Raw genomic sequence first — 13,508 nt, 5'->3', positions numbered from 1 at the left:
TAGACTCCTGGTTCCAAGAACATAAGGATGATAAATCTTGCATGCAAAATACCATGCTAGTGTTTTCAGGGCATAATACCTGTTTAAATTCTCATGACACAAATTAAATTGACACTGTTGGAGGATTTGGTATAATAAATCTTAGGACCTTTTTGGTCAGGTTTTAATAGCGATCTTTTAATTTAGGCTGAAGTTTCTTCACCATCAATTTATTTATTGTTTAGTTTTCTCTAATTTTAATATAACATCTTTTCCATCTTTTCCAGTATCTTACCTTTATACCAATTCATTGCTTCTGAAGCAGATGGCTCCTCTTACCTTAGTTTCAACAAGATGTCTATATGAGACTAATAGCTAAATAATTTCCTTTTTTGTTCTTTGTTTTTAGTCTTAGTGGACTTGCATACTGGGAACATTTGCTCTTGCTTCTTAGTATCCAGAGGCTTCTAATCAAGTACTCATAAACTGTTGTGTCCTTCAGTTTTAACTGTATGATTTGGTTGGCTTTACCTTGAAGACTTTCAATTCTCATCGGCTTTTCAATATATAAATTAAATGTTTCACCCAAAATTTGATTGAACATAGATGCTTTCAATACCTTTACTCATTATCTGTTAAGTATGTTCATTAATCAACATTTCCTATTTTAAATAAAAATGTATTATTCTGACACTTGTGATTATGGTCTCCTAGCAACTTTCTCGAACCGACCCTTTTCATTTCAATGGTTGAAGGACAGAAAAGAATTAAGATAACCTTAATTCTATATGTGGTTTAATCCTTTTCTCCATGTGGTATAACTTTAATTTGCTAAAGGAGCTGATATCTGTAATTTCATTGGACTAATGATAAAGTGCAGTATTAAACTTCCATTCTACATGTCAGTATAACCTATATCACAGAAAGAAAAATCTTTTCCCATATATTCACCTGGAGCCTGCAGTTAGCAGGCTGATTGTTTTTCACACAGAAAACTCCAGCAAGGCATTTTAAAGGAAAAACTTAATTCAATAGGTTTTTTCAATACCTCAGTAAGAATCAGCTTTTTTTCATTTTACATGCTGCTCTCCTCAATCCAAGTGGCTGCATGAGGTAAATTTTCTTGTCCCCAGTTGCCAAGTACCTTCTCCTTTTTCAAGTCCTCCTTAAGCTTGTCTCTGAAATTACTTCCTCATCTTTTTATTTCTGTCCATATGTCTATAGCTTTTTTTCTCCCAGAACATATTTTTATGTTTTGTCACAGCTCATTCTTACAAAACTGTGTAAACTCTTCTCCTTAGGTGTCTGATCTTACAATCTCTGACACCCTAGGGAACAGTTGCACTGCCTTCAAAAGAACAGAAAAGTTTGTAATTCTACAACAGTAAATCTTGAAATTAATAAACCACCATATATCTCTCTATATATATTTATGTATGTATAAACTTACATATGAAGAAATCAATTGCTTCTTGGTATCAGGGTGCAATTTCTCATTTTTCACCACACTTGAATTTAGGATGGAACAGATCTGTTTGTGCTGGTTGGCACTTACTCCATAGCTCCATCTTCATGGATACACAAGGAAAGCATGACTAATGACAACATCATTGTTCATCCTTTCTATGTGTACGAAAGTTATGAAATTAAGTATCTGATCCTATTCCTGAATTTATATTTGCTAGTCATCCATGTTGTTTACAACACAATTAAATACAGACATACAGGATGAATTTTGTAGATTTCTGAAGGAAAGCCCTGCATATGATCAGGGCTTTAGGATGGACTGAAGTTTTTGCTTTTGTAATCTGCAAAGGACAAATAGGTATTTTGAGTACACTGTCCTTTAGTACGTTTGTCAAAATCAGTTTTTCTTTGTTGACACACAGTCAACGTCCTGGTCCTATGTGGTTTGGAGCCAGAAATAAATTTGGAAAGAGCCTAGGAGATAGTCATGCTTAAACCAGTCTAAGCTTTGCCCCATTGTCCTTACACAGCAAGAACTTGAACAGGAATGAAGGGATGATTTCTGTAGCACTGTTCTTACCAAATCATGGATTCTACACTGGAAACATGGACACCAGCAGTTTGACCTCCTTTGCTTAAGTCTACCAGTCACAGGAGGAAAACCATGTGGGGATTCTGCCCTGGAAAGAAATGAACTGGAGAAGCAATAAAGAAACAAAGAGCATGCTTTGCTTAAGTCTACCAGTCACTACTGAGCTCAGTTACAATACACAATCTGTAAGCATAGATGCAATACATGGGAAACACTCACCATGTGAAATATATTTGAAATTACTTAGAAATTAAGTCTCTGTGGTTGTTTATAGATATACATATAAATACACTCAGCTGAGCTCAAGCATTTGAAGTCATTTTCTTATGATGGGTAGTGAGTTTATGAACACAGATAGGGACTGTGCCATGTAGACTGGCCAGAATAACAAAAAACTAAGATCCTGACAGGTTTCATTTTCTGGTATGGACATAGCATAGCTATTAAATTTCTTGAAATCCTGAATCTGATCAGGTCAACAAAAGTCAGTTGGATCTGGATTTTGCTGTTTTCTCAAACTTTGAACAAAGCTTTCTCCTTTAGGGCTTTCACTATTCATTTTCAGCATCAAACTACATACTATTTTTGTGGATACAGATACAAGATAGGGCACTGAGAAAGTGCAAACCAAGACACTTTCAATCATTTACCAGCAGTCCTGGCTAACTGTGAAGGCCTCAGTTGACTGTAGGTTAGCAAATGTGACACTCATTTATAAGAAAGGACGGAAAGAGCATTTGGGGAACGACAGGTCTGTCAGCCTGACCTCCGTGCCAGGGAAGATCATGGAGTTGATCATCTTGAGTGCCATCATGTGGCATGTGCAGGACAACTAGGGGATCAGGCTCAACCCGTGTGGGTTTGTGAAAGGTAGGTCCTGCTTGACCTGGTCCTACCTTGTACTGGTGTGGCCTCACCTCAAGTCATGTGTGCAGTTTTGGGTGCCATAATATAAGAAGATATTAAGCTATTAGAGTGTCCAAAGGAGGGCAACGAAGATGGTGAAGGTCCTTGAGGGGAAGCCATATGGGGACTGGCTGAGGTCACTTTGCTTTTTCAGCCTGGAGAAGAGGACACTGAGGGGAGATCTCATAGCAGTCTACAGCTTCCAGGGGAAGTGAAGGGGCAGGCAATGATCTTTTCTTCCTGGTGACCAGAGACAGCTGGCTGAATATGAGCCAGCAGTGTGCCTGGCTGGCCAAGAAGGCCAATGGCATTCTGGCCTATATCAGAAATAGTGTGACCAGAAGGATTAGGGCAGTGATCATCCCTGAGTACTTGGCATTGGTGAGGCTGCACCTTGAATCCTGTGTTCAGTTTTAGGCCCCTTACTACAAGAAACACACCGAGGTGTTGTAGCATGTCCAGAGAAGGGTAATGAAGCTGGTGAAGGGTCTGGAGCACAAGTGTTATGAGGAGTGGCTGAGGGAGCTGGGGTTGTTCAGCCTGAAGAATAGAAAGCTCAGGGGTGACATTTTTGCTCTCTACAACTACCTAAAAAGAAGCTGTAGAGAGGTGGGAGTCGGTTTCTTCTCTCAAGCAATAAGTGATAGGATGAGAGGAAATGGCCTCAAGTTGCACCAGGGGAGGTTTAGACTAGGTATTAGGAAAACTTTCTTCATGGAAAGGATTGTCAAGCATTGGAACAGGCTGCCCAGGGAAGTGGTTGAGTCATCTCTGGAGAAGTCTAAAAGACGTGCAGATGTGGTACTTAGGAACATGGTTTGGTAGTGGACTTGGCAGTGTTAGAGCAATAGTTGGATTTGATGATTCTAGAGGTCTTGTTCAACCTAAGTGATTCTTTGATTCTATGATTCTAAGACCGGTTCTTGCTCTGGTTTTAGTTCATTGATTCACAGACACTTGGAGAAATGTTCTCTCTATGCTAAGAATAGTAGCAATGGAAAACAAAATGGGAAACAGGAGACTCACAGCAAGACTTAAAGCAGTATAAAACAACATTTACTTGTTGACGTAATCTGTGTATTTTGCTACTATCAGGTTCTTCTCTAAGGGTTAAATTCAACCCCATCTTGGAGTTATTGATGAAATTAATTCTTCCAATTGGAAAATAAATTTTCTTTCTGATTCCTGCTGCTTGTCAGCTAGTGTTTTGGTTTCTCTGCTTCAGACTTCCTCCATCCCTTTTCACCTTCACCTCAATATATTCCTTTGTCTCCTTTCCCTCCTTCAGCTATCAGAATTGAATTTTGTATCTACATAACTTAATGCAATGGAAATGTATTAGGGTGGACTCTATATGCTATACAGAATAGAATGAAACAAAATTGCATACACTTGCAAAGAGTAGTTTTTAGGTCAATCCTTTATTTTGTGCTCACTGTGAAAAAACAGAATTAAATTAATAGTTAATTACTAATTCTTTTAAAAGTAAACTTTAATTTAAAATTTTTTACAAAGGAAAAAAAGGCAAGCCTATTAGACGAAGAAAATTAGTGGCTGATTACTATGGGAAATTTCTATATTTCAAAGTATTAAGCAAGCAAGAAAGAAAGGAATGAAGGAGGGAAGAAAGAAAAGAAAGAATGAAGAAAAGACAACTATGTAACCTAGTTACATTTTGTTTAACCTCAAAGAAAGATTTTTCTCTCCTTCAAGTTACTCACTTATATGTACTTGCTATGAAATCAGCATTGTGAGTAAGTTGATAGCCTGTACAGGAAAGAAAAGAATGGCAAGCTGATTACTTTATGGTTATTTCACAAAACTGATGAGACAGCAAATGATATTCAATCCTATTAAAAAGACTAAGCACAGTCTTTCCCCCCCCCTTTTTTTAAAAAATTCCTACATTCCTTGTGCTGGGATTGGATGATATGATTCTACAATTCAGGGAGTCTGCAGAACATCTGCAATGAAATTGGTTTTCTGTGGAAAACGGATGAATCACTTACTGCCAATGACTGGAAGGAAAAGTACTTGTTTATGCCCTTATGTAATGAATTTTTATGAGGTGAAGTTTGCTGTTTATAAAAAATATACTTTCAGTTGCTGTAGATGTAAAATAATAGAATTCAGAATTTAGACCACCACATTACTGAAAAGGCAGTCACTAACAGAATATCATCTACTTACAAAATGTTAAAAAGGGGCTTTTACATCTATAATAGAATTAAAAATTCCATCAATTTTGTAAGGTCTTACAAGAAAAAAACCCAAAGCAGGGACAATATTAACATGTTACCTTTGTTAACATATCTTAAAATAAAATGAATACTTTTACCAAAAAATCTGCTTCAAAAAGTAGATCTAAAACACTATGCTCATGAGCAATTCCTCAAAAAGGAGGCAATGTCTCTCTGTAATCATAGAAAATGAATTGCATGCTTTTCCTTGCATGTCCCCTCTCTAACAACATCTTTTAAGCATGAGGTAAACTGATAGCTCAGGGGTAAGAACTGACCATCTCAATGTGAATAATAACATTCCACAATCATATGTATCTTAAAGAGAGTTGTATGCCTGCAAATGAATTAGTGGAGCTAATTTTGAGAATTTAACCAAAATAACTGTTTTATTTTTACATTCAAAAAGAGTTGAGTTTGATTGCTATAATCTTGTCATTTCTCTTAGAATCGTGAGATATTTCATTCACTGCTTGAATATCATTTCTTTTTGGACCATATATTTCCAGGAATAGCTGTAGGTGACTGGAAATGTGCAGATATCTATTTTTAATGAGTAATGCATTTTGCATTTCTTTAGCAAAAGTTGTTTTGCTGTGTATGTGAAAAACTTCAAGTGCCATTTTCTTCATACTTCTAATCTCCTTGTCCTGACATCTATATTGGTTCTGCAAGTATGGCTAATGTACCATTTTTTCTTGGATCAATTTAGTATATTTTTATGAAGATGAGTTTTTGTGGCATTAAGCAATGATGCAATGAGCAACCTGCACTGCTTTGTGCTTTGCCACTCATCTATCAACTTTCAAATTGTTGCATGGTGCCTGCTGTTGCTGCTATCGGTCACAGGGGTTGTGAAAAGGATGGAATTGAGAAGGCATGCTGCAGGTCCATCTACACCTTCTGCAACAGCCAGGTTTGCTTACAACTGGAAACAACCAACCAAGTACAACTGAACTGCTACCCTATTTCCCACAATGTGTGTAATAGAAGCTGTGCCACTTGGCTAATTGCCCATCTCATGTTTGCATTTGCAGCATGCTCTGGTCATTCAAGTGTTGCTTTTGGAGCAGAAATACCATTCACCACACTGGGACCATTTTGTGTACGGAATGAACAGCAGTGAGTACGTAGTTTTTGCATGGAACAGGCCCTCTTTGAAATCCCCATGCTGTTTACCCCGGAGCCATGTTCCTCTAGAGCTCTGATTCCTGTGTCCAGCATCCCTCACTGCCTCCAGTTTTGCCCAATACTGATCTTTTGGGTTAATATGGAACAAATCAGGGATTGGTCGTTATTATTGGTAGTGTAGCAATCATAGAGATGGTCAGAGCCTGTTGTGTAAACCATCCTGAAGCGATGGCAATTATCTGCTCTTTGAATCATGTGACTTTATTAGATGGGGGCAATCCATAGGATCCACAATCTTAGGTAGGAGCATGCATCAACAGAGGCTGGAGTTCAGAGTTATCAATAAATATTGCATTCACATCACAAAAACTTTTATTTTATTACAAGAGACTGATTTGTGGATATTATAACTGGCTACAGTAGTCACTCATATGAGGAACTTACCAGCTTAAGTGCAAACAGACTGAAATCTTCATCGGTGCAAAAGCATATTAAGAAGAGCTTAATTAGCCTCCCACATAAGAGTCAATACTGCCACAAACACAACCTACTGTCTTTGCCTGCTGCGGTAGGCACTCTCCTAGTGGCCCAGGGACTACCTTGCCCCTAGGTAGAAAATCCTGATCCTTTCTGCCTCCTGTCTTCAGGCCACAAACAAGAGAACTAACTACATGTGGCAGGCTAGCAGCTTTGTTAGGGAATCAGGTGTATTTGCCTGAAGACTTCTACTGAACCTATAAGCTGTGATTTGTTTCTTCCATTAAGACAATGTATCTCCAAGGAATATCCTTGACACAGTCACTGCACCAGAGGTATCCTTCCCAATTGTACAAACAATTTGGAGATGCTATCTTGGGTTATTTCCTTGGCACAAAAAAGACTATTTAGGTAATATCTTTAACCAAGATGGCACACCAGCTATTGGCAAGTGACTAAAAGCTAGGGAAATGACAGGACACTTAGGTCAGGTTAATAACACTTAGCAGGTCTGCAGAGGTTAGACAGAAGGTTGCAATGGACACAGAAAATGGCAGGAGTCAGCCTATCCCCCTCTCCTGAGCTACTGCAACATGCTCTGATTAGTTCCCCATTACAGCTCTTCCAACATAGCCTAATGCAGAGCATGTACCAGACTGACAACCTTTTGTTCCCTGAAATATCCTTGAAATATGTCCCTGAAAGTAGACAGATTCGAGATGAATTGTAGCATGTTGGCCAACTTCACCGTACTTTGCACCAGTTTGTTCTCTAAGAAGTAGCTGTTCTCAGGATCAGAGAGGTATTCAGCTAAGGACATTGTACTTATTAAAAACTGCCTTCAAGATACAGAACTACCTTTACTTCCTGTTGCATGACTGGCCACAGCTCCTATCTAAAATAGGTCTGCATTTTGTATGCAGTCAGCAGACAGTTTGAACAGAGGTCCAAAACCCCAGGTGTGCTCCAGAGAACAGAAAAGATGACTAGCTGGCCTCAGCAGATGCTCTACAATTATGCCTGTGCACGTTTGTGAGTCATCTGGTCTCAGTTTCCCAGCCTGAGAGGGATCCTGCCCACAACTGTCTTTTCCTTAAGTGACATCTATTTGGTCACCTTGTCAGGCTCGTGCCAGCCCTGGCCTTGGAAGTGGACTCCCCTTGAATGGTGGAAACTTAAGACTGCAGTAACAATTTAGGTAGATGTTTTGATGATGTCAGCATGGAAAGTTCTCCTGGGAGGTGGAAGGCAGGCAGCTGGAATCTACTCAACCAATTCTACTAAGAGTTTTTCCTGGGAATGCATAACAGGTGGAAACACCATTTTGAAACTGCTCCCTGGTTTTGGTTGTATTCCCTGTGAATTGCAGTATCCAAGGCTACCATACTTTTGTTATTAAAAGTAAATGACCATCAACTTTACTATCGTGGCAGTAAGCATGTGACCTTATCCTGTGTCCAGTCATGTCACAATATTCTCTTCTTAGAACAAGCCAAGACAGCTTCCTAGCAAACACACAGTAAAGCGTAATGGTTGATAATTTGTTGCTATGACTAGTCTGCTCACAAGAAGAAATATTAAAAAGCTTTGGAACCTAAAACTGAATAAAATTTTAAAGTGAACTCTAAACTAGTTTATCACTTTGCATTTTAGTCTCATAAATACCAAAGTATGAAATCACCCATCGAGTAAGCATAACTACCCTTCAAAAGAAAAAGGCAAACTTCAGAACCTCCTGTTAAAAAAGTATAATTTATTTGTCAACTTGGATTTCATATGAATGATACATCCCAGATAACAATTGTAGTATTCTCAAATAAGGACATTCATTAGATTTTTAGGAAATATATATCTCTTATGTTTCTTCACAACTTCTCTTCATTAATGTTGAGATCATCTCTGCCCATCATTTATGGAAAAATGAAATATTTCCAGGTAATGCAGAAATCAGATACTATCCTTCTCATTTTTTTTACAGAATATTTTTACAGAAAATACTGCTTTTAAGTCTTGTATAACATTACTTCAATAAAACCTCTCTTAAAGCATTTAGAGTAGATGGAGTGGTGGTGGCTTGTGGAAGCAAGGAATCAGCATTCTCTGACTCCTTTCAGCTGAATGTCTCCTGAATCACACTGTGGCAACTGGTAATTCTCATTCAAACGAAGACGTGAAAAGTTTTCAAGTATGTTTATAACATAATCGATCTGTTTCAGTTACCACTTCATTTTATGATTTTTGATACAATTAAAATATTCATGCAGCACACAAAGACGAACAACAGAGCACAAAGAAAACTAGTGATACAAGGCTGTAACTTCTATCCAAGACTGAATAAAAGTTCTGGTCCTTTAGCTTCCCTAAATTCTAGGCATTTATCCTTTTCACTGATGACTACTCAGAAGTACATTCTCATGGTAGCTGAACACTAAAACCCTTTTGTTTAGAGATTAACATTCCAAAATAAATTTTATTCCCTCTACTGCAGGAAGCATTACCAGATATAGTAGTATGTAAAACTAATTATCCCTTGATTAGTCTACAAATTATCTGATTTTTTTTTCCTGTAATATCTTCAAGTAAGCCTTTTCTGCAGCTTATATAACACAAGACACAACAAAACAGAATTACAATGTAAAAAAAGGTATATATTTAATTTTCAAGTGCTATAAGGAAGATGCTGAATATTGATTTTGAAGTCCTAAAACGCTAACTTGCTGCAAGTAGTTTTTCAATATATAAGTTGGAACCTTGGTCTCGTCAGTCTCAGCTGTGACTAAACTGAGCAAAGGTTTCACCAAATGGTAGATTAAAAAAAATTAAATAATTCTTTATCTGACTAAAAGAACCACTCTCTTCCTAAACCTTCTACTACTGTGAGATGCCTGGGATCTGCTTACCCGCATGGGAAATAAAAGAACTAAACCCCCACCTTAAGATCTAGGATCTTATGGTAACACAAACTGTTTGGTTATGACACAAGAAACAGACTTTACAAACTTGGTCAATTCTATGGGCTACAAAGCCAACACAGTGATGAGGAGGTGCTACATTAGCAGGCCAATGCTCTGGTATAATAAGTCATCAGAAGTTAAGTATCAAAAGTTCACTTCCAGAAGAAAAACAGTGAGGTCAAATGCAATATAGCACAGCTGGCAAAAACTAGCTGTACAGAGGTACTGAACTGCTGGAAACAGGTTTTGTACTGACAGTGTAATAGGGATGAAAAACTATACATTTTACCTGCATGAAGCTGCAAGAGACAAAACAAACCTCAAGAAATTCATACAGATTAGGAAAATCAAACAGCAGGACAGAGAAAAGTGAAATAAAAAAGGAAGATAACATTCTTTAAATATTCTGAAAAATTAAACATTTCTAAATAGGAAAGAAGCTAACTCCTACCTAAGAAAGACATGACACCTAACAGAGGCCACTATAGAGGATCCATGCTCCTTTGACAAAATATCACACCATGACTTCAATTTCAGAATAGAGTTCACAACAAACAAAGGTCTACTATGATTCTAAGCTACAAACACTGGATTTTGGATGCAAAAAGATCTTAATTAATAAGGATAATTAAAGACAGAGGTAGCAGAAATGCTGATGATGCTTTCTGGAGACACTAGACCACCTCGAAGTCAGGGTTGCTAATACATTTCTTTGGGAAAAGGTATTAAGTGATGTGGAGGGACAATTCATACAAAATGTCTTCAGGATGAGGAAGTGAATCCAGGACACTCTCCAACTGTCTTACCAGTTTCGATTCTTCTAATGAAGACAGATTTGCTCCTGGTGTTTCCAATTGCAACAGCAAATAACAGAAATATGGCAGGCTGCTAATATACACATTTGATGGCTAATAACATTGCGGCACAGTATGTGGAAGCAATTGCTCTGAAATCTCTGTTGACTCATAGAACAGTAGCAGAATTAATGAAGTTTTGGGATGCCCAAAGATAGTTACAAACTTGCGAACTATATTTAATTGCATCAGATGAAAGCGAAGTGTGTCAGTCTAAAGATCAAAACCTAGAATTTAAGATCTTCAAACAAATAGGCTGGTGGGTTGTTTTAATCAGAATGTAGAATGTAATAAATCATTTCATAAAAGTAGATCAAAGACAGTGGATCAGTTGTTACCATAGTATTTTTGGGACTGACTATTGATGATAGCCAATCAAGAACACAGCCACCATAAAGCTATTTACTCAAATCATCTGTATAAGTTTTTGAAAATATAAGAGTCAAAAGAGGATGAAACGTATTTTTGTGTTAATTTTTCCTGTTAAAAAAAAACTACAAAAAAATAATCTTATAAAACCAGGTTGAAGAACAAAAGGATAAAGTGTTAGAACAGTAACACCATTGCAAAGCCAAATAAGAAACCAAATAGTGAAAGCAAAGAGCAGGAAAGCTACCTATTTTAATGTATTAACATGCACATAACTACGTTTGAACTTTTTTTCTCTGTGGAGGTGAACTGTTAGTGAGATTTGGCATCCACCTTGACCATATCAAAAAAAGAAGAGTGTGTCAATTGCCACAGACAGCATCTTGTGAGTAAACAGTTTTCTCCAGTGTCTCAGACTCAGATGAGTGCAAGTTACCCTTGGCAGCTGCTACATTCCAGTGAATGATGGACTTCATCCCTCAACTTTGTAGGGAAGTGGAAGGTCATATATATGTCACTGAAGACAGAGGCACAGTTGCCTGAGGAAACTAGTTCAGTCATCTCATGAAGGTGTAAAAGGTGCACTGTATTTGCACCAGAAGGGTTATATCTCCTGTAGGCACATGTTAACTATGGGGTATTTACCTATCTATCAGCTGGATCACAAAGTTTATGGTCTATTAACAAGAAAACAAGCTTGAGTTAGTGTTGTATCCTGTCATGGTAGTTGAATATGATGAAAACTCAAAATCTGCTGAAATGACAATTCATCTTACTCCTTTTTTTTTTTTTAGTGAAACACCACACTGGGAATAATAAATAAACAAATTTAAAATTATTCTTTAGGCACGAAAAGAATGACTGTTCCACTGAATCCATCTACTAGCTAAATTAGTAATGGCACAAACTTTTACAACAACCTTGAGAAAATACACAAAATGGGTAAGAACTTACTGGGTGTCCTCTCTGTCTTTGAGGGAAGTATATAGCATGCAGAGAAGAAGTGGCAGGCTGATAGCCTAGATCTAAAAACAAATGATTTGACAACACAGGGGTACTAAACTGGGATCAAGTAGTCTGAGAGAGAGAGGAAGAGCTGGTAAACTTGTTTTCTTTGCTTCAGAGCCAAGCTGGCACTTGTAGAAGACCAGAGGAATGGCTGACTGGGTCAAAACAACCAGGTGGGAAGCAGTGGGGGAAGAGGGTGAGCTCTGGGTAGGTGGGCTGTGCACTGCTCCCCCTGCCCCTTTGAGCCTTCTTACACTGCAGTGTGCAGAACACATGCATTGGGAAGTCAGCCACCCATCCACATGGTAACGGGGGCAGTCGACTGCATGGACTCACCAGGAACACTCTGGGTCTGTGCAAACACACCCATGAGACTTTGGTTCTGAAATTAGCATCAACTCACCTAGGGAAGGGCCCCAGCAGACCAGAAGAGATAAAAGGATGGTGACACATGCACGTGGCAGTAGGGCCTACCCTGATAAGGCCCAGAATCTGATCACAGAATGCAAACAATGCAAGCTATCTGTGATGAGTTACCAGTGGTCCCATGGTAATGTTTTTGGTTTTGAATTATGCTAAAACCAGCCTGGTTCACCATATTCCAAACACAAATCCTGCTTTTTAAAGTCGGATGTGACAGATAAGCTGGTAGCTGGCCTGCAAATTTGCGACTAGCAGTCAATTGCTTTTATACTATAAAAGTCCAGTCCCCTCTCATAGAGTCAGGTTCTTCTAACATAACTCTTCTTGGGTGTATGTGCAGAGATTCCTCCCTCGGGCTGGGGATGTCCCTCAAGGATATTCCTCGAAGCTGAGCAAAAGAGATCTCCCCACAAGCGTTGGTATGGCTGAGTTACATTAAATCTCTACGTAATAATTATTTCTTTTTGCTACCCTTAATATAATTGCTTCAAGAATGGCTTCAATATAGAGCACTGTCCTATCTTATACTACTAGTATAAGATAGTACACTTATACTAGTATACTACTAGTAGTTTTAGCATTTATATTGTATAGTAAATAATTCTGGTTAAGATCCTTGTCTGATCGTTTGTAATAATAAATGATTCATTTTATATAAACATTCTTGGTTTGCCATCATTAAAACCTGCGGGACAAAAGTGGTTCCATCACACCTCTATAATTCCTTCAATTTAAACCGTTGACAAAATCCGAAGCTAAGGTTGGATACTTTCTGCACCTTGTGACTCAACAGCAGGGCTTCTTCGATAAATTTTGTCTAAGCCTTCCACTCCCACCCTTGACAGTGTGCCACGGGGTGTGCTCCACTATCCTGGATTTAAAAGCTGCTGAGACTATAATGCATCCTGGGGTGGTGATAATCTACCTTCCTCTCTCTTCTCCTACCTTCTTCTCCTCAAAATATATTGTAAGCCAGACCAAAAGGTTCTAGTAGATGCCTTGTTAAGTGCCTTGTTGTGTCTGGATGAGTTAAAGATTACCAAATTTAAGTCTGTCAAGTGCCTTAATCAATCAGAATGTTCTACAGTTTGCAAGTAAAAGTTGCTAT

General features: G+C 38.1%; 1 long non-coding RNA gene across 1 annotated transcript in view; it reads right to left on the bottom strand.

Moving 5' to 3' along the window:
- Positions 1 to 13,508, bottom strand: part of LOC113971544 — a 43,154-nt gene that overhangs the window by 10,735 nt on the left and 18,911 nt on the right. The window lies entirely within an intron of this gene.

The sequence above is a fragment of the Neopelma chrysocephalum genome, unplaced genomic scaffold (genome assembly GCF_003984885.1).
Source record: "Neopelma chrysocephalum unplaced genomic scaffold, ASM398488v2 Primary Assembly neopelma1_22, whole genome shotgun sequence".
In the NCBI taxonomy this organism is placed as follows: domain Eukaryota; kingdom Metazoa; phylum Chordata; class Aves; order Passeriformes; family Pipridae; genus Neopelma; species Neopelma chrysocephalum.
The sequence above is the reverse complement of the archived record's forward strand: the minus strand, read 5'-3'. Positions and strand labels throughout refer to the sequence as shown.